The 22,763-nt window shown below is 37.9% G+C and overlaps 1 pseudogene; it reads right to left on the bottom strand.

Moving 5' to 3' along the window:
• Nucleotides 1-985: 985 nt before the first annotated feature.
• On the bottom strand, nt 986-1,751 carry LOC124984938 (prohibitin-2-like; annotated as a pseudogene).
• Nucleotides 1,752-22,763: the final 21,012 nt, after the last annotated feature.

The following is a 22,763-nucleotide window of genomic DNA, read 5'->3' as shown; positions in this document are numbered from 1 at the left end:
AGGGACAGTTGAAATCCTCCCTTTACCAAGTGTTTTTGTCCAAGTTCCTGGAACTCATTTGAGTCTCACAGATTAGCAGATTACCCTTCTGCCCTAGCACTGCTACTGCTAAGGTTAATCTTTCACAGATGTATTTATCAGGTGTTAAACTGAGGCAGGCCTTAGTTTTCTTCTTTGCTTTTAAGTAAATCAGCCCTTTTATCTATCAATGTCAAGTCCAAGTATACCACAAGAGGATGAGATTTCTGTTTACTTTGTAATCGTCTTACCAGATTCTGTTTGTTCATAGCAAAGGTTTCAAATGGGATAACAGGAATGCTTTTACTTTGGTATTTGGAACCACAAATTTGTTAATAGACAGCAGCTGAAATTCTTGTTCTAGCTAAGTTTCCCTACTCATGATAAATCTTCTCTTGTTCTTACTTTTATTCAGACTAGGTGTTCAGACCCAAGTATGAAAGCATGCTTCGCTTATCTCATATAGGTTTATATAATTTTCTTCTAGAGTACATTGAGTGAACTTGTGCTTGATACACCACAGACATCAAAAAGATTGTAGGTTACTCTGGAAGTTCCCTTTATCTGCACTAAGACCCATGTTGTTTTCAAAATGCACTTTCTCTCTATCTCTCTCCTTTTTTTTTTTTTTTTGGATTAAGTAATAAAAATGTATTGAGAATTCCTGGTATGGTAGTTATCTCCTCCCGCCTTGAGGGAGGAAACAACACGATAGGAAATCACTGAGAAATCACACGCTGTCCCAATCCCCCTGGCCAACGCAGAGAGGAGGAAAGTCATTCCCCTAAAAAGGGCTGGTCTTCAGACTTCCTTAATTCAAGAGGGTTCAAGAGGATGGGTGCAGAGGGGACCATCAAAGAGTACTAGGGTTGGGGTATGCTGGACCTCTAGTTGGTCTCTCAAAAACTGAAGAAGAAACACATCTGCTTCCTCCCTGGGGGTGGAATTCTGCTCACTGGGCTCATTTCTAACCATTGATGAGGCTGTCACTTCCCCAGGTAAAACTTTCATCCTGTAGGTTAAGCACAAGGTTATCAACCACGAAATAGATATGATTTTGTGACGTGGCTCTTGTCTTCGGGATGTTTGGGGCTGGCGGTGTCTTGCGAGGCTTGATGTAGCTAGGATTCTTGCTCAGTGTTTCGCCAAGAATCTTGGCAGCCTCTGCCTCACTGTCAACCTGCATGATCTTCTGCTGATTTTCCTGTTTGCTTTTTCCATCAAGAACTGGGTCTGCTGGGCCTCCTGCTGGTCCATTTGTTTGGCTTCTACAGGAGTGGAGTACTCCAGGAGAAAGCTTAGCTCTGTGATGGCTATATCATCCAGGATGAGGCTGAAATTCTTGGATTTTTCTGTCCACTCCCTTTGGATAAATAAGGATACCTGAGCCTGCTGGGTGATCATCTGTGATGCACTGAACTTGGCCACCACACTTAGCACCTCCTTGACAATGGACAGCAATATTGGCTGCTTGTAGTCTAGCTCTAGGCTCTGGTACAGGCTAGGGAGCTCTTGGGCATTGTATCGAGACTGCAGCATGGGGAGATATTCACCATCTGCATGTCTTTGGAGCCTGTGGGAGAGGAAATTTTTCAGGGTCTGGCCCGAATATTATAGATAATGGGGTACTCGAACCAGGGAATCCTGAAATGAAGTCTCTTGGCCAGGATGGTGTCCTGCTGTACACCACAGCATGGTTCTGGGCCCACCAAAAATGGTGAACGTGAATTCATAGGCGTTGTAGGCCCCGGGACAATTTCTGGACCATATCTGATTCTGAGGGAGGTGGCACCAGAGTTCAGGAGGCCCGCCCTCCCCACTCCAGTTTGGAGATCACAACCAGCACAGGAGAGCTTGGAGCAGTAGCGCTCATGGGAGTCAAAATGCACCTTCTTTTGTTTGCAAAAAGCATTGTTTGTCTCTTAGTCAATTGCATGCCTCTAAGAATGAGTTAAATGAGATCACAATTACAAGATTTTGAATAAGTTTACTGGGGTTTAGGATTAGGACAGAGACATGGATCTGATCTTTTGTACTCTTTCTGGAACCCATCATGAGCCTTGAAGCATAAATGTTCAACTAATCTTTTTAAAGTATATGATCTTAGAGCTGACTTGAAGAAATTCTATGTGCCACAATGTTCAGTTAGCCTGACATATCTTAAAACTGACCAGTAAATGGAAATACAAACTTGGTGCTAAGGCACTAAAACAGGGTTCATTTATATGAATGGAAGCTTAAAACACTAAAATAAGGAAAATTATACCCAAATCAATATTTAAATTCTGTATCCTATTTCAAAGTATAATATTTGCATGACTTATTAATGTATTTTTAAATAACAGTAACAGTGACAAATGGTAATGAAATGTATATATTAAAAACATTGAAAATGTAAGTTGTAGGAAGACCCAAAAGCAAATATTTGCTTCTCTGGAATTAAAATAAAATGGAAAGTTTTAATAGCAGTACTTTTAAATCTTCTATCTAATTGCTGCTTTTGCATTAATGTCAAATAATAAGTAATAAAATATAGGCCCTATATAAATTTTCTGAGTTTATATTACATTGATTATAGATTCAGAGTAATTAATGTTTCAAATACCATAATAAGAATTAATGTTCATGATTATTATTTGAAGCTTATACAATCCAAAATAATCAGAGCAATGTTAAATGTTATACCTAGAAACTGCATTTCTCCAATATTTATATGTTTAAGCCCTAACCACTGGTACCTTAGAATGTTACTGTATATGGAGATAGGATTTTTAAAGAGGTAATTTAAAGTGAGTACGTTAAGGTGTGCTTTAATCTTAGCTGAATCCTGTACTTTTGAGAAGAGGAGCTTTAGGAAGAGAGAGAGACATCCAGACAGTCAACCATGTAAAAAGGCAACAAGAAGAGACCATTGTCGAGCCAAATTGTGGGGTCTCTGAGGAAATCAAACCTGCCATTCCTTTATCTTGGCCTTCTAGCATCCGGAATAGTGAGAAAATACATTTCTGTTGGTTAAGCACAAAGTCTGTGGTGGTTTTCTATGGCATCCCTAGAAAACAAATACTAAACTAATATTTTAATGTGTTTTGTTATTTTAAAAATTGGGATTTTCTTGGCATTAAACCAACCCATTCCTATTATATTAGAAAACATAAATAAAGACTAAGAAAGCATTCATACTTAAGTATTGGTAATAGTTTTGTATAAATCCTTCCAGATTATAAACATTCAGATATTCATATAACTTTCTAACTATTCATATATATATATATATATATAAAATATATATTTAAGAGGGAGAATAGTTTTTTTGTGAATGAAACACCTATTCTATATTGTTATATGCTACAATACACTATGACATTATATCATCTCAAATTCATAGTATATAACATAATCTCAACAAAAAATATTTACATTCTGTTTTCATTTCAATACATACTGTCAAATACCATTATTTTATTTATTTATTTTTGGTGCTAGAGATTGAACCCAGGGACTTGCACATGCTAGGCAAGCACTCTATCACTGAATTATACCCCAAGTTCTTTTTATTTTATATCAAAAGAAGATCTTACCAAGTTGCCCAGGCTTGACTTGAACTTGTAAACTTCCTTCCTCAGGCTCCCAAATAACTGGGCTTATAGTTGTGCACTGTCATACCCAGTTTGAATACCATAATTTTTTAAACCAATTTCTTGCTGTTGGAAACTAGGACTTACTTATTCGACATCTCACTCTCTAAGCAAGACTGTAACAAATGTAATTTTGCATACATTTGCCATACTTTTTCAACAATGAATAAATTTCTAGGAGTGAAACATTGGGCAAAAGTAATGAATATTTTAAAGTCTTTTGATGTGTACTACCATAGTAGCTTTCAGAAAATAAATATACACCCAATTATACCTCCATCAGAAGTGGTGCATTTCATTTTTTAAAAGTCCTTTAAACTTAGTAAAGCATCTATGTTACCTATAGCACTGTTTAGTGAACAAAATTTCTGTTCTCCAGGACCAATTCCCTCTTTTGTAGAAAAATAATTTTACCAATGTATCTTATTAAATTTATCGAATTATGATTTGCTTTCTTTAGATTTTAGAGACAGCAAATCTGTTGTTGATGCCTATCCCCAATCTTGTTTCTTCAATAGGATTTTAAAAATTATTTCATAAATTGACTTTCTTTAATTTTTAAGGTTTAGATATTTGTGTGGTTTCCATTTTCTTTCAAAAATTTGAGATTAAATTTATTTTTCCCTCCCATAGGTATATTTTTCTACTTTATTATTTCCTAAGGCCAATTATACTCAGATTTTGTTTCAGAACATCTATTTTCTTTCACAATATATGCATTCTCTCTTGACTATTACTGATATATTCTCTGACTGTACTTGGTTCCATGTTCAGATATCTCTGATTATTTAACCAAATCTATGGTAATGTGAAAGCCCTGTGGCTCTTTTACATCTTTTCTAGTCTTATCCTTTTAAGAAACATAATACATGTCTAATTCTATTTTCTTGTGCAACTTTTAAACTATTTGCAGTTTTAATTTTACATACATCATGTGCCCGTGTCAAGGCCAACTTTTTATATCATTTTTCATATAAAGATTTCTAATCCTTCTGTGTAGTTAAATCATCTCCCTGAGGAACACTGAAATTTGCCTTTACAAATAGTATTGGAAATAAGTACACATTCTATCTAGTTTAACAATGAGAGTGTGTACTGGACAATTATCTTCTGCTACTTGCAACATTCATTTAAAAATTAATAAAATTAATAAGTAGTAACACACAAGAGATGAATAATATTGACCTATCAAATAAAATTTTCCTCTTTCCACATTTTGAGTCAAGCAACTCTGTGGATCTGATACTTTGATCAAATTTAAGAGGTTAAATATTAGTATTAAAATGTTATTTGATTTCTTTTAGTCAATTTATAAAGACACTGACTGATAGAGAGATATATCCGAGGGACCCAGAATGACAGAGACAGTCCTAAGGGACTTACCTTCTTTTCCCCCATGGAAATATTTCCTCTTCAAAACATGGTATCTACCCCATTCGCAGTGGCCACCTGTGAATAGGTGTTTCTCTCAGCACCATCACACTAAAAGATTCTCAGAAGCAGTATCTAGCTGTGGGTTCCCGAAACCCACGTCTCTTAGCAAGTTTGTTATTAAGATATTATGGAACTTAGAAGTTAGGGCAGAGTGCTAAAAAGGTGAGTCCAACTTTTGGCAAGTATCTTTAGTAGCCAACTTTTGGCATAGTATCTTTAGCCTTGGATCCAAAACCTCCCAAAGTGATTGCTCTGAGAACTTGAGGTTTTTTAAAGACACCTTTTAGCACATGGTATGACTGAAATTCTCTCCAAAAGTGAAGGTAAAATGAAGCTACTGTTTAGATTTCCAGTTGTCATGTCTTTAAAAGAAGATAGCTTAAAATCATTTTTAAAAACAAGTTATAATCTATACCAGTGATCCCACTATATACCAGTGAATGGGTACAATTTGTACTCTAAATTCTCAGATTGAAAATGAAGCAGAACAAATACAAGGATAGGAAAGTTATGTCCTATTAATTCTACTCTCCTCCCTGTTCCCCTCCCCACTCCCTTCCCTTCATTCCCCATTGTCTAAACCAATGGACTTCTATTCTTCTCCTCCCCACCCTTCCTTGTGGGTTAGCATTGACATCAGAGACAACATTCGGCCTTTGATTTTTTGGGGGCCTGACTTGTATCACTTAGCATGATATTTTCCAGTTCCATCCATTTACCAGCAAATGCTATAATTTTATTCTTATTTATGACTGAATAATATTCCATTGTGTATATATATCACAAAAAGTGTAAATAGGGAATATATCGCTCCTATTATGGCTGCAGAAAAATGAATCAATTGTTAAAAATTTTGTGGTAATTTAATTATGAATTTAAGATTTACCAAACCATCAGTTCCTCCTCTTTGGATACTTGTGACTGTCAATCATAGATCTTATTATCTGGATAATGGAATTCAATGCTAAATGATAAGAGACAAAGCTTGGTAAATTCTAGAATTTTTTCACATTCGATTTATTTTTTACTAAACAGTTATGGAGATAGAAAATGATATGATTATTATCTAATAAAGACTGATACTTTTGCTTTAAAAAATAAAATATCTAAATCAAACCTTGTTTCAGTGGTGCCAAAAAAAAAAAAAAAAAAGAAAACAACAAGCAGAACAAATAAGAAAACATGCACACTTCAAAATATGTGGCTCAGAAGTGAAGAATAATAATATATAGGCAAAGGAATGTTGAAAATAAAAATAACCTATGAGCTATTAGCTGTAAACAATAACCAAAAGAAAATTTTGTGATTCTGCCAATATTAGACAAAGTAGACTTTAAGGTCAAAAAAAAAAAAAAAAAAAAGAATTACAAAAATAATGTTATACTGAAATATGTTGAGATGAAGACTTAAAAAACAGAAATATGGTGTGAAGGTTAATTATATGCATCTACTTAAATAGACTAAGCATTACCCAGGTACCTGGTAAAACATTAATTCTGAGTGCATTCATGAATAATGTCTTCTCTGGAAGACATTAGCATTTGTATCTGGGGACTGAGTAAATAAGTACACTTATCACAGTGGGGGGCCTCAACTAATCTTTCAAAGGCTTGACTAGAACAAAATGAGGAAGAAGGGTGAATTTGCTCTCTCTGCTTGAACTAAGACATTCATTTTCCTCTGCCTTGGGTCATCTGTGTTCCTTCCTCTTGGGCCTTTGAACTCAAAACAGCAGTTTTATCTTTGGTTTTCCTGATTCTCATGCTTTTGAGTTTGGATCAGAAGTACAGCTTCAGCTTTCCTGGGCCTATAGTCTTCAGACAACAGGTTGTGAGACATCTCAGTCTTCATAAAAATGATAGCCAATTCCTTAATAATCTTTCTTCTATATTTATAATGTATTATATTGTTCTGTTTCTCTTGAGAGCCATGACAAATACATATGACAAAATAAAAATAAGAAGTGGAAGAAGATATTTTAAAATTATATATATATATATATGTATATAAATGTGCTAATATCCATCCATGCTAAATAAAGAAACCTTAAAAACAAAAAGACATAGTGAAGGCGGAAAACCAGAGGAGTCATTTCACAATAGACTATATTTCAGTAGACATTACATATTTTAAAAAGGGACTCAACTTCATTAGTTTTGAAACACATTGTGATACAATTTCTACATATCCACTAGAAAGCTAAAACTTAAAAAAGACAGAAGTCCAAATGTTTTCTCTGATAAGTGGATGCTGATCCATAGAGGGGGAGAGTAGGGAAGAATGAAGAAACTTTGGAATGTACAGAGGGGGATGAGGAGAGGTGGGGTGATGGGGTGGTTTGGGTGGGAAGGATGGTAGAAAGAGACAGACATTGTTACCCTAAATATATGTGTGATTATACTACTGGTGTGACTGAGCACCAAGTGCAGTCAGAGGAATGAGAAGTTATGCTCCTTTTGTGTACAACGTGTCAAAATGTATTATACTGTCATGTATAACTTTAACAGTGGTTCACTTCACCTTTTTAATATAGCTCTGAGACTTATTTTTAAAAGGGACAAGGTTTTCCTTTTTCTGTTCTCACTCTCCCCCGTCCTAACCTGGGGCAAGGAATGAGATTACCCTGAGCTATCTCTACTCCACAGGAAGGAGATACCTGCCCGAGGATCTTGGGAGTGAATATCTCCCAATGTAACAATTGACTGACTGTTAACACACCTTCAGGTGCCATGGGACCCCCTGTCAGGGCATACCTGGAATGTAGTCTTTGAAGAGTTCCTATAAAAGCCCCATGTTCCTCCTGATGGGCAGTATTAGATCCAAGGCTTAGCATCTATGCAACCATTTTAAATTCTTACCATAAGTTGCTTTTCCACCCTAGAAGGGTACTGGCAGAGAAAACAAGGGTTAAAATGTAATTTCCCCTTCCCACCTCTCATTAACCACCCCACTGGAACATTCCCTTACTTGTCCTGTCAGCCCATCCTAAATTCTTATGCAAGCAGCTCATAGGAGCTCATGCAACCTTACATAAGCCGTCCAAATGACCTCATAAAATACCCCAGAGTTAAGTTTTTCCTGCCTCTCATTCTTTTCTCGAGGACTGGCTTTTGTCAGACCTTGATTGGCAAATAAAACTTTCTACTTGTGGATCTCCTTGCTGGTTCCTGTGTTGCTCATCTGCGTTGCATTTTCCTTTCGGGCAGAATCACAGCCTTTGGGAGAGGAGTCCCCTGTGTTTCTCCATTGCTAGCTAAGCAATAAACCTTCTTTTTCCTTTTTCTCAAAACCACGTCCTTGTTATTGAATTGGCATGGGGGACAAGGACCAAGCAAGCTTTCAGCAACAAATTTGGCACTGCAGATGGGACCCTACAGCAACCCCTACTCTGGCTTTCTTGGGCAGGCCTGGCACTCCAAGCAACCGCACTTCCATGCTGAAGATATAAAGCAAATTTTTTGAGAGCCGAGTACTGGAAAGTTAGGAGACTGGCGAATGTCCCTTGGGTCAAACCAGCAGAGCTATTCCTGTAAGTAAAGGAAGGGTAAGTAAAGGGAGAGACCGAGGGACTCCCAACAGCTGCTGAGGTCCCTTTACTTCGGTGAACTCCCACCATTCTTCCCTGCACTGTAAGGACTGCTTCATCTTGGTCTACTTTGAGATAAAGGAAACTGAATGCAGTAAACTCAGGACATCTTGATCGTTTGGTAAACTCCCTAGTGTGCACACTGAGACCCTTGATTCTACACAACCAGTTCCCCTTTGTGGGAATGTCTGCTCCCTTTTTGTGGGGGCATCTGTGGTGCTGCTGGTGTAGAAGTCATGGTTAATTGGGAGTGGGGAACTTGGGGGAATTTCCCCCTATCTGGTGTGTCTGTTTTAAAGGTTCCCATCTGTAGGTCATGGTTTGGGCATTCTCTCTGTTTGTCTGTCTCTATGCTTTTTGTTTGCATTTGTTTCTGGCCCCTTAAGACATGGGCAATACTGTGTTGATCCTATAGGTGGTTTCTTGGGAAAGATCTTGGCTGAATGGGTCACCTATTGGTACAAACCTGCCTAAGAAAAAGATGATGTTTTACTGTAACAATCCTATCTTTGAATGTTTTTCTGAATTATTGTACAATCTGGGAGTTGGTCTGTCAGAGATAAAATAAGTGAAAGATTTTGTATGTACAGGAATGTATGTAATTACATAATGAATCTTAACAGACAAAAACTAAGTTGAATGCAAAAAGGTGCTCCCTCTAATGTGTGAATATAGCAGGACAGCAAAGGAGGGTTGAAAAAAAATTTTTTTTCTCTTCCAACCCAGTGCTAATGGTCTGAGTACTACTTCTCAGTCTGGCCCCAGGCATCTGCAAATCATACTGCTGTGGGTGGGGGACTACAGTCCTGAGATAAAGGAGAAAAAAGAAAATCCCAGGAAAGCTGTTGGGGCTATAGAGAAATGGGCAAAGAGGACCTGACCTCTACCCTGCTTTCCAGTCACTCTTTACCTATGGGAATAAAGTTGGAGTTTGAAAACAAGACTCAGTTCCCTGCTTCTGCTTTTATATGAAATCTATGTGAGCTATAGGCTTTGCTGATTTTCTTTCTGGGTTCTTGTCTCATGGGTTCAAAATATGAAATCCATGGATGGTGATAGAAAACAAGAGTAAAAGAAATAAAATTAGTTTTAAATGAGAGGACAAAAGGTGGAACTCCCTGTGATGTGAGGGGGAAACTGGCAAAAAGATTTTCCTCTTGAGTATACTAGTTCAGGCACTTAGGCTTCTGGATAAAGGCATTGATCAGGGTCCATGCTGAACAGACATTAAAAGCATTGAGGCTCATTGTCTAATTGTTGGGATATACGCTGTACAGACGTTGTGAAGGTACCAAGGCTCTGGACTTGGACTGTGACTTTCCATTTGGCTGTGTGCTTTTAGTCCTTAAATCTGAATTTTTTGTAACCTCCATTTGGTTCCACCCCCATTTCCATTTTCCCATCACTCTGGGACAAAGGAGTGGAGGAGTGGACTGGAATGCTTTACCTCACAGGGTTGCCTTTACATTAAAATAAATAAATAAATAAAAAACCTTATCTAGGGCCCATTACACTCATTTCTATCTTAATGGGAATGAAAGATAAAAGCTGCCAGTCACAAGGAATGAGACAATGAGTTCCAGTAGTATTAAATTATAACCTGGGGACAAAATAATCTTCCCTTTTTAAGATCTACCCTATTTGGTCAGTGGATACTTCTACCCTATTTGGTCAGGGGATACTTCTGGGTGCAGCCCTGCCTGTTGCCCACAGAGCTAAAGTACAAAGGCCTCCCTGAGTCCCCATGAATTCAAGCACTGATGTCTCGACCCTGCTGGTTTCTAAGAATCTATGGTCCTTCATTAAATGGAGTGCACTAGATTCATGAGTATATAAAGAGAAAATTTCTAGGTACAATTGACAGTGGGGAACTCAAAGTAGATGACGTTATGATGATGACAAGGGAGACTGCTCAAAAAACAATAACCTGTGTTCCAACCCCTTGAGTGCAAACTGGAGGAAAAAAATGTTAAGGTACAGTTTGTTTGTTTTTTAAAATATGTCAAACTGATTCCTCTCCTGGGATAAAATTTGTTGTGTAAATTAAATGTATAGATTACATACTCGCCCCAAAATTAACAACTTCATTTGCAAGTGCCTGCAGGAAAAGAAAACAGCCTGCTCTGCTGGAGGTCTACTAGAAGTGAGTAGGGCCTTTTAGACCAAAGGAACCCTGAGAAAGGTGATCAATGTTATCTTAACCAAGATTTGTTTTAGGAGGAAACGACTTGCCCCTTAAGAAAGAGGCATTCATTCTCTTCTGGACAGTTGTTTAAACTGTACAATGGGTCAGCTTTGCCAGATATGGGACTCTACCTCTCTGCCTATTAAAAAATCTCACACCGATGAGTGCCAATTTGTGCAAGATTGAGAGTTATAAAATATTACAGTGTGATGTCCATTGCTTTTAGGGTTTTTCTTTGTCAGGGAAACATAACTTAAGATCTTGACCTGGCTTGGTTTTCATGAATAACTTAAATGTGCATGACTAGAGATATGTTTGCATCTGAAACTGAATATGTTTGTCTGAGCCTCATCTAAATGTTCTGTAAAAGTTTATAAAATGAAAGTTCATTTAAGTTTAAGCAATAAGTGCTATATTTTATACATTGCATCTGGCATAAAAGGGCAACACTGCCATTTGAAAAAAAACCTGACATATCTGACTGCTTTAACTTAGTCTAATTCTGATTATTAACACTGTTCCCTAAGAGATTTAAGACTATCCTTGATTTTTGCTAGTACTGCTAAACTCTGCAAGCCCATAAATATCTATGGATTCTGAATTTTATGTAAAAATTAAACCTAGCTAATATAAGGACATCTGTATAATGGTGATGCTAATTATTAGTTCTTTATATATTAAGCATACTCAAGTTCTTCTATTCAAGTTTTAAAGTATAAAGCTTGGAAGAGCACTTTATGAAGATGATGTTCTAAAATTACCATTTTAAACAACCTTAGTTGTTTAAATTTTATAGAAATAATGAATTAAATTGGAAATTTTTATTATTTAATGTTCTGTAACTGGACCTGTTATCAGTAAGATTTACATAAAATTTTATGTTACCTTTTACCCTGAGGTAGAAATGTAAATGTATTTTTAAAAGATAATGAGAGCCTGATCTGTTTAAAATTGGATATTGTAAAACATGAAAACATTTTGCCACTTTCCCACAAAAAAAGGGTTAAAAGCACTCAGCTTTACATTGATTCGTGTCTCATATGTAATGTATTATTATTTGTGAAGAGCCCTGACTTACCTGAGATAAGGCACTGTCTCCCACCTTACTCCATGTTTGAATGGCTCCAAAATAGGCATTAGATTTCAGCTCTTTTAAAGTTGCGTTCAAATGATTATTTTTTGTTGTAAAGATTACTGTGATCTCAAATGGGAGATATACTATAACTAAGTAAGGTTTAGCATTAAAAAAAGTTATGTTTCTTGGACCATAGCTATTATACAAATTGAATGTGTTTTTGGTATTGTTAATTGCATTTTGTATTTTCCTTCTAATTTTAAGTGTTATCTGTTAGTGCCTTACAGAAGTACAACTTCTAATATACAACCTGAATTAATTTGAGATAATAGGCCATCATCTACAGAGGACAGACAGAATGTAAAACTAACTTCCAGTACTAATACAGACTCCAATTAAATAAATAATTTAATAACTGTAAAATTATAGACATTGAAGCTATAACTTGTTACTTCCTCTTTAAGACTGGTGAAACTGGCTTGTTGGGTATTTAAAACCAAAAGCTTGAAGACCAAAGTCAAGGAAGTAAAAGGGTCAAGAAAAAAGCAGTCAATAGTTGGTCCTTGCCCTCTAAGGTCAGTGAGTACCAGAGAATGATGGGAGGAACCCCTCCAAAGCTCTGAAACTCCAATGAGTCACCTGACCTGCTGAACAGGGAGATCAAGTGGACACTAGAGATCAGGAAGCCAAATGGTCAGTGCACATTCTGCAAAGAGGAGGATCATTGGAAAGTGAATGCCTGATGCTTCCAAGAGAAGACAAATGTGGTCATCAAGACCCTGATCTGACCTATCCTGGCATGTGGCACCACTGCCAGAGGAAACCCAAAGAAGCCAGGAGGCTTTGCACATGTACCCAAGAGTGATCTCTGAGGAGTCTCAGCTGATTCTTAAAAATAGGAACAAGGTCAGTTTTGACCAGCTTGGTCTTAAACACCTGGCAGTAGAGTATAGCCTGAGCACAATCCTACATGGACAATTAAAAGAAAAAGCAATGGACTTTTGAAATATAACTTAAGATGTACCCTTGTGTCAGCCTTACCAAAAGTAAATAAAGCTGGAGGCTGTAAAGAAAGGGTTCTTATGGGATTGCCTAATATTTATCACAAAAGGTTGCAAAAAATGAATTTGTCCTGTTTCAGCAATTGGTTGAAATACTAATTGCTTTTGTATTAATTGTTCACAAAAAACTAATACTTTACTGTTTATTATTGTCCTAGCATGAACCTTGCCCAATGTATACCTTGTTCAGTCACCTGCTAACTGCCACAATGGACCTCTGGACTGCTGTGATGCTGAATGCCCCTAACTGCCTAGGCCTCACCTGACAGAAAACAAGAACTTTGGGTCACTTCTGCTCAACTTCACCCTCTCTCAGTAGGAAGCAGCTTGGAGATGTCTGCATCCATTTTTCCATAGAAATGTAATGTAGAAATTGATAGTGAGGAAATGTAACAGTGGTCCTCTTCACCTTTTGGATATAGCTCTGAGACTTATTTTTTAAAGGGGCAAGGTTTTCCTTTTTTCTGTTCTCACTCTCCTGCTTCCTTACCTAGGGGCAGGGAACAAGATTACCCTGAGCCATCTGTGCTCCATAGGAAGGAGATATTTGCAGAGGATCTAGGAAGTGAATATCTCCTAAATTAAAAAGTGAATGTTAGCACACCATCAGGGCAGCACCCTGGAACCCCCTGTCAGGGCACACCTGGAAAAAGTCCTTTGAAAAGCTCCTTTAAAAGTCCCCTGTTCCTCCTGACGGACAGAACACAAGCTTTGGAACAGGAGTCCCCTGTGTTTCTCCTTTGCTAGCACAGCAATAAACCTTCTTTTTCCTTTTTCTTGAAACCATGTCCTCATTATTGAATTGCATGAGGGACAAGGACCGAGTTTTTGGCAACATACCCAATTAGAACAAATAAAAATTGAAAAAAAAAATATCAAGTTTGACGAGCATATAATACAGTTTTTTCGTACTGTGATTAAAAAGATCTGAGCAGAACAACTATAGAGGAGGAAAGGTTTATTTGAGGGATCACGGTTTCAGAGATCTTACTCCATAGAAGGCTGGCTCCATTCCTTGGGGCCCCAGGTGAGGGAGAATATTATGGTGCAAAAGCCTGGCAGAGGGAAGCAGAGAAAGAGAATCCGCTCTCCACATGCAAAATATATACTCCATAGCAGTGCCGCAATTCCCACCTCCTTCAGCCACACTTTACACTTCAATTAATCCCTTTAATTCACTGATTAGGTTAAGTCTCTCAAAACCCAATCATTTCTCCTCTGAACCTTACATTGTCTCACATGTGAGTTGTTGGGGGACACCTCATATCCAAACCATAACACACTTGAACCTTAATATTAGAACTGTCCTTGTCTCTACGATTTTGTTTTTTTCTTATTTATTTTTATTGTAAACAAATGGGATACATGTTGTTTCTGTTTGTACATGAAGTAACAGCATACCAGTTGAGTAATCATACATTTATATAGGGTAATGATGTTGGATTCATTCTGTTATTTTTTCCTTTCCACCCACCCTTCCCACTCCTCTTTTCCCTCTATACAGTCCCTCCTTCCTCCATTCTTGCCCCCTACCACCTGCCATTATGTGTCATCACCTGCTTATCAGCGAGATCATTTGTACTTTGGTTTTTTGAGATTGGCTTATCTCACTTAGCATGATATTCCCCAATTTCATCCATTTGCCTGCAAATGCAATAATTTTATTATTCTTTATAGCTGAGTAATATTCCATTATATATATATACCACAGTTTCTTTATCCATTCTTCAATTGAAGGACATCTAGGTTGGTTCCACAATCTGGCTAATGTGAATTGAGCAGTTATGAAGATTGATGTGGCCGCATCTCTGTAGTATGCTGATTTTAAGTCCTTTGGGTATAGGCCAAGGAGTGGGATAGCTGAGTCAAATGGTGGTTCCATTCCAAGTATTTTGAGGAATCTCCACACTGCTTTCCAGAATGGTTGCACTAATTTGCAACCCCACCAGCAATGTGTGAGTGTATCTTTTTCCCCACATCCTCGCCAACACCTATTGTTGCTTGTATTCTTGATAATCGCCATTCTGATTGGGGAGAGATGGAATCTTAGGGTAGTTTTGATTTGCATTACTCTTATTATTAAAGATGGGGAACACTTTTTCATAAGTTTGTTGATTGCTTGTAGTTCTTCTTCTGTGAAGTGTCTGTTCATATCCTTAGACTATTTGTTGATTGGATTATTTATATTATTTGTGTGAGTATTTTTTCTTTATTGTAAACAACTGGGATACATGTTCTTTCTCTAATTGTACATGGAGTCAAGGCATGTACATATTTACATAGGGTAATGTAATAAAATTGTACATATGTACAATTTACATAGGGTAATGTTGTTTGATTCATACTGTTATTTTTTTCCCTTCCCCCCACCTCTCCCACCCCTCTTTTCTCTCTATGCAGTCGTTGCTTCCTCCATTCTTACCACCCTCATTATCCCTAACCCTAAACCTAACGCTAACCCTAACACTAACCCCTCCCACCCCCCATTATATGTCCTCATCTGCTTATCAGTGAGATCATTCGTCCTTTAGTTATTTGAGATTGGCTTATCTCACTTAGCATGATATTCTCCAATTTCATCCATTTGCCTGCAAATGCCATAATTTTATCATTCTTCATAGCGGAGTAAAATTCTATTGTATATATATACCACATTTTCTTTATCCATTCATCAACTGAAGGGCATCTAGGTTGGTTCCACAATCTGGCTATGGTGAATTGAGCAGCAATGAACATTGATGTGGCTGTATCTCTGTAGTATGCTGATTTTAAGTCCTTTGGGTATAGACCAAGGAGTGGGATAGATGGGTCAAATGGTGGTTCCATTCCAAGATTTCTGAGGAATCTCCATACTGCTTTCCAGAGTGATTGCACTAATTTGCAACCCCACCAGCAATGTATGAGTGTACCTATTTCCCCACATGCTCCCCAACACCTATTGTTGTTTGTATTCTTGATAATCGCCATTCTAATTGGGGTGACATGAAATCTTAGGGTAGTTTGGATTTCCATTTCTCTTATTACTAGAGATGTTGAACATTTTTTCATATATCTGTTGATTGCTTTTAGATCTTCTTCTGTGAAGTGTCTATTCATTTCCTTAGCCCATTTGTTGATTGGATTATTTGTATTCTTGGTGTAGAGTTTTTTGAGTTCTTTATAGATTCTGGAATTTAGCACTCTATCTGAAGTATGAATGGCAAAGATATTCTCCCACTATGTAGGCTCTTTCTTCACATTGTTGGTAGTTTCCTTGGATGAGAGAAAGCTTTTTAGTTTGAATCTATCCCAGTTGTTGATTCTTGCTTTTATTTCTTGTGCTATGGGACTCCTCCTAAGGAAGTCTGATCCTAAACCAACAACTTGAAGGTTTGGACCTACTTTTTCTTCTATAAGGTACAGGGTCTCTGGTCTGATTCCGAGGTCCTTGATGCATTTTAGTTGAGTTTTGAGCAGGGTGAGAGATAGGGGTTTAATTTCATTCTGTTGCATATGGTTTTCCAGTTTTCCTAGCACCATTTGTTGAAGAGGCTATCTTTTCTCCATTGCATATTTTTGGACCCTTTGTCTAGTATGAGAAAATTGTATTTATTTGGGTTTGTGTCCATGTCCTCTATTCTGTACCATTGATCTACCTGTCTATTTTGGTACCAATACCATGCCGTTTTTGTTATTATTGCTTTGTAATAGAGTTGAAGATCTGGTATTGTGATACTCCCTGCTTCGCTCTTTCTACTGAGGATTGCTTTAACTATTCTGGGTTTATTATTCTTCCACATGAATTTCATAATTGCTTGATCTATTTCTGTACGGTACATCATTGGGATTTTAATTGGAATTGCATTGAATCTGTATAGCACTTTAGGTAGTATGGCCATTTTGACAGTATTAATTCTGCCTATCCAGGAACATGGGAGATCTTTCCATCTTCTAAGGTTTTCTTTAATTTCTTTCTTTAGTGTTCTGTAGTTCTCATTGTAGAGGTCTTTCACCTCTTTTGTGAGATTAATTCCCAAGTATTTTATTTTTTTCGATGCTATTGTGATTGGGGTAGTTTTCCTAATTTCTCTTTCTGAAGATTCATCACTTATGTATAAAAATGCATTGGATTTATGAGAATTGATCTTGTAACCTGCTACTTTACTGAATTCACTTACGAGTTCTAAAAGTTTTCTGGTGGAATTTCCAGGTTCCTCTAAATATATAATCATGTCATCAGCGAACAGGGATAGTTTGAGTTCTTCTTTTCCAATTCGTATCCCTTTAATTTCTTTGTTTTGTCTAATTGCTCTGGCTAGAGTCTCAAGGACGATGTTGAATAGAAGTGGTGAAAGAGGGCATCCCTGCCTTGTTCCAGTTTGTAGGGGGAATGCTTTCAGATTTTCACAATTTAGAATGATATTGGCCATGGGCTTAGTGTAGATGGCCTTTACAATGTTAAGGAATGTTCCCAATAACCCAATTTGTTCTAGTGTTTTGAGCATGAAGGGATGCTGTATTTTATCGAATGCTTTTTCTGCATCTATTGAAATAATTATGAGATTCTTAACTTTAAGTCTGTTGATATGGTGAATGACATTATTGATTTCCAGATGTTGAACCAACCTTGCATCCCTGGGATTAAACTCACTTGATTGTGATGCACTCTCTTTTTAATATATTTTTGTATGTGATTTGCTCAAATTTTGTTGAGAATTTTGTGTTGATGTTCATTAACGATATTGGTCTAAAATTTTCTTTCCTTGATGTGTCTCTGTCTGATGTATGTATCAGGGTGATATTGACTTCATAGAATGAGTTTGGGAGGGTTCACTTCTCTTCTATTTCATGGAATACTTTGAGCTTTCATTGGAATGAACTCTTCTTTAAAGGTTTTGTAGAACTCGGCTGAGAACCCATCTGTTCCTGGACTTTTTTTTGTTGGTAGGCTTTTGATGACCTCTTCTATTTCATTACTTGCAATTGATTTATTAAAGTTGTGTATGTCCTCCTCGTTCAGTTTAGGTAATTCATAAGTCTCTAGAAACTCGTTGATTTCTTCGAGGTTTTCTCTTTTGTTGGTGTATAGATTTTCAAAATAGTTTCTAATTATGTTTTGTATTTCACTCGTGTCTGTTGTGATATTTCCTTGTTCATTCCAAATTTTAGTAATTTGAGTTTTCTCCCTCTTTCTCTTTGTTAGTGTGGCTAAGGGTTTATGAATTTCATTTATTTTTTCAAAGAACCAACTATTTATTTTGTTAATTTTTCCGATTGTTTCTTTTGTTTCAATTTCGTTGATTTTGGCTCTGACTTTAACTATTTCCTGTCTTCTACTACTTTTTGTGTTGGTCTGCTCTTCTTTTTCTAGGGTTTTGAGCTGTAGTGTTAAGTCATTTATTTGTTGATTTCTACTTCTTTTGTTGAATGCGCCCCATGACATAAATCTTCCTCTAAGTACTGGTTTCATAGTGTCCCAGAGACTTTGATATGATGTGTCTTTGTTCTCGTTTACTTCTAAGAATTTTTTTATTTCCCTCCTGTGTCTTCTGTTATCCATTCATCATAAAATAACGTATTATTTAATCTCCAGGTATTGGAGAAGTTTCTGTTTTTTATTCTGTCATTTATTTCTATTTTCAATCCATTGTGATCTGATAGAGTACAAGGTAGTATCTCTATCTTCTTGTATTTGCTAACAGTAGCTTTGTGGCATAAAATATGGTCTATTTTAGAGAAGGATCCATGTGCTGCTGAGAAGAAAGTGTATTCGTTCTTTGTTGGATGGTATATTCTATATATGTCTGTTAAGTCTAAATTGTTGATTGTGTTGTTGAGATCTATAGTTTCTTTATTCAATTTTTGTTTGGAAGATCTATCCAGTGGTGAGAGAGGTGTGTTAAAATCGCCTAGTATTATTGTGTTGTGGTCTATTTGATTTCTGGAATTGAGAAGGATTTGTTTGACGTACGTGGATGAGTCAATATTCGGGGCATAGATATTTATGATTGTTATGTCTTGCTGATTTATGCTTCCCTTAAGCAGGATGTAATGTCCTTCTTTATCCCTTCTGACTAGTTGTGGCTTGAAGTCCACATTTTCTGAAATGAGGATGGATACTCCAGCTTTTTTGCTCTGTCTGTGTGCATGGTATGTTTTTTCCCATCCTTTCACCTTTAGTCTATGGATATCTCTTTCTATGAGATGAGTCTCTTGCAGGCAGCATATTGTTGGATTTTTCTTTTTAATCCAATGTGCCAATCTATGTCTTTTGATTGATGAGTTCACGCCATTAACATTCAGGGTTATTATTGAGATATGATTTGTATTCCCAGTCATTTGACTCATTTTTGTTTTTTGACATGATTTGGTTTCTCCTTTATTTGGCTATTCCACTAGGCTAGTTTCTCCTATTGCTGATTTGCATCATTGTTTTTCATCTCTTCCTCATGGAATATTTTGCTGAGAATGTTCTGTAATGCCGGCTTTCTTTTTGTAAATTCCTTTAGCTTTTGTTTATCATGGAAGGATCTTATTTCATTGTCAAATCTGAAAGTAAGTTTTGCTGGGTATAAGATTCTTGGTTGACATCCATTTTCTTTCAGGGCTTGGTAAATGTTGTTTCAGGCCCTTCTAGCTTTTAGGGTGTGGATTGAAAAATGCTGATATTCTTTTTGGTTTCCCCCTGAATGGAATTTGATTCTTTTCTCTCGTGGCCTTTAAAATTCTGTCGTTATTTGTATATTAGATATTTTCATAATAATGTACCTTGGTGTGGGTCTGTTGTAATTTTGTATATTTAGAGTCCTATAAGCCTCTTGTACTTGGTTTTCCATTTCATTCTTCATATTTGGGAATTTTTCTGATATTATTTCATTGAATAGATTGTTCATTCCATTGGTTTGTTTCTCTAAGCCTTCCTCAATCCCAATAATTCTTAAATTTGGCCTTTTCATGATATCCCATAATTCTTGTAGATTCTGTTCATGATTTCTTACCTTCTTCTCTGTTTGGTCAACTTTGTTTTCAAGATTAAATATTTTTTCTTCAATGTCTGAGGTTCTGTCTTCCAGGTGTTCTGTCCTATTGGTTATGCTTTCCATGGAGTTTTTAACTTGGTTTATTGTTTCCTTCATTTCAAGGATTTCTGTTTGTTTGTTTTTTTTTTTTTTTTTCGGTATCTCTCTTTATTGAACTGATCTCTTGCTTCCCATAATTGCTCTTTTAACTGTTGATTGGTGCAATCATTTAATGCCTGCATTTGCTCTTTCATGTCCTCCTTCAATGCCTGCATTTGCTCTTTCATCTCCTAGTTTGCTTCCCTGATTGTTTTAATTATGTACATTCTGAACTCCCTTTCTGACGTTTCTTCTGTTGTGCTGTCTTTGGTTTTATTGATATAGTATCTAGGTTTGTTTGGGACATTTTCTTCCCTTGTTTTCTCATATTGGTCAGATGTCAGTGGGACTCTGAGATATGCAGATTTCTTCTATTGGCTTATAGTGTCCCTGTAGATTTCCAGTGTATCACCTCCAAGCCTTCAGTAGCCTGAAGTCTTGGAGGAACTTGATAATGCAGTGCTTCCAAAGAGAGCTGCCCCTAGCCTGCTACTGGTTCCAGGGTTTGGACCTGGCTCTGTGTGGAAAGTCTCTCACTAGGGGGCCTGCTCCGAGAAGCTGGCCCTGTGGGAGGAGCCCACCACCAGAGTTAGCAGGGCTACTTGGGGAAGACTCTTGCTGCCCTGCCCTGCTCTGATAAGCCACTCCTATCTGTGCCTGCCACCCAGGCCGTGCTTCACGGTGGGGGAGATTCACCCTATGGCTCTATTTTAGTCTGAGTCCCTCAATGCCTCCCCTCCTTGAATCCTGGGTTCTGGAGCAACAGGAGATGCAGTCACCCTCTAGTCCACCATCTTGGATCACCCCGTGGAACGAGCCTGCAGCCGGAGGGGACAGGACCACCTGGAGAAGTCTCTGACTGCCCTGCCCTGGTCCCAGAGGCTGCCTGTGGGTCGGAGCTCTCCACTGGCTTGGGGACTTGTGACTGACTCTGTGTAGAAAGGCTCTCACTGGGCGGTCTGCTCTGAGAAGCTAGCCTTGAAAAGCGCCTCCTGCTGGAGGGGTTGGACTGCTTGGGGAAGTCCCTGGCTGCCCTGTCCTGGTCCTTGAAGCTACCTGTGGGCTGGAACTTGCTGCACTGGCTATGGGACTTGGAGCTGGTTCTGTGCAGAAAGTCTCTCACTGTGGGGCCTCCTCCAAGAAGCTGGAGAAGCTGACTGTGTGGGAGGAGCCCACTGCCAGAGTGCGCAGGGCTGCCTGGGAAAGACTCTAGCTGCCCTGCCCTACTCTGATTAGCCGCCCCTATCCAGGCCTGCCACCCAGGCCGAGCTTCACCCAGTGGTGGAGACTCACCCCGTGGCTCTATTTTAGTCCGAGACTCTCAGTGCCTCCCCTTCTTGAATCCTGGGTTCTGGAGCGACAGGAGATGCAGTCACCCTTTAGTCCACCATCTTGGATCCTCATGTAGAGTTTTTTGAGTTCTTTATATATTCTGGAAATTATTGCTCTATCTGAAGTATGAGGGCAAAGATTTTCTCCCACTCTGTAGGTTCTCTTTTCACATTGCTGATAGTTTCCTTTGCTGAGAGAAAGTTTTTTAGTTTGAATCTATCCCAGTTATTGATTCTTGCTTTTATTTCTTGTGCTATGGGAGTCCTGTTAAGGAAGTCTGAGCCTAAGCCAACAAGGTGAAGATTTGGACCTACTTTTTCTTCTATAAGATGCAGGGTCTCCGGTCTGATTTCAAGGTCCTTAATCCATTGTGAGTTGATTTTTGTGCCCGGTGAGAGATAGGGGTTTATTTTCATTCTGTTGCATATGGATTTCCAGTTTTGCCAGCACCATCTGTTGAAGAGACTATCTTTTCTCCATTGCATATTTTTGGCACCTTTGTCTAGTATGAGAAACATATTTATTTGTGTTTCTGTCCATGTCGTCTACTCTGTACCATTGATCTACCTGTCTATTTTGGTGCCAATACCATGCCATTTTTGTTACTATTGCTTTGTAGTATAGTTGAAGTTCTGGTATTGTGAAATACCCCCTGTTTCATTCTTCCCTCTAAGGATTGCTTTAGCTATTCTGGGTTTCTAATTCTTCCAGATGAATTTCATGATTTCTTGCTGTATTTCTGTAAGGTACATCATTGGAATTTTAATTGGAATTGCATTGACTCTGTATAGCAATTTTGGTAGTATGGCCATTTTGACAATATTAGTTCTGCCTATCCAAGAACATGGGAGATCTTTCCATCTTGTAAGGTCTTCCTCAATTTCTTTCTTCAATGTTTTGTAGTTTTCATTGTAGAGATCTTTTACCTCTTTGGTTAGATTGATTCCCAAGTATTTTATTTTTTTTGAGACTATTGCAAATGGAGTTGTTTTCCTCATTTCCCTTTCAGATGTTTCATTGTTGCGGGCTGTGCCATGTGGGCTGCGCCAGGATGGCACCTGGCAGCCAGCTGGAGGTTGTTTTGATCACATCTGCAGTGAGGAGGTTGATTAACATAAGCACACCCAGGTGATTTATCATTGGCAGTATTCAATTAAGTCCATGCACACAACATGTGAACAGGTGTTCCCGAGTGCTCCTACTCATGCCTGCTCATTTTGACCTTTGCTGTGATAGGGCAGCTGACCCCTCGCCTGATCTCAACTGGCGTGGCCCCGCCCCCCACCTCCTGGAGGGAATATAAGTGGGCAGTAGGCGGAAGGCAATGAGCAGCAGTAAGA

This window comes from Sciurus carolinensis, chromosome 1, assembly GCF_902686445.1.
Source record: "Sciurus carolinensis chromosome 1, mSciCar1.2, whole genome shotgun sequence".
Lineage (NCBI taxonomy): Eukaryota > Metazoa > Chordata > Mammalia > Rodentia > Sciuridae > Sciurus > Sciurus carolinensis.
Note: the sequence above shows the minus strand (reverse complement) of the source record. Positions and strands in the feature narration are given on the sequence as shown.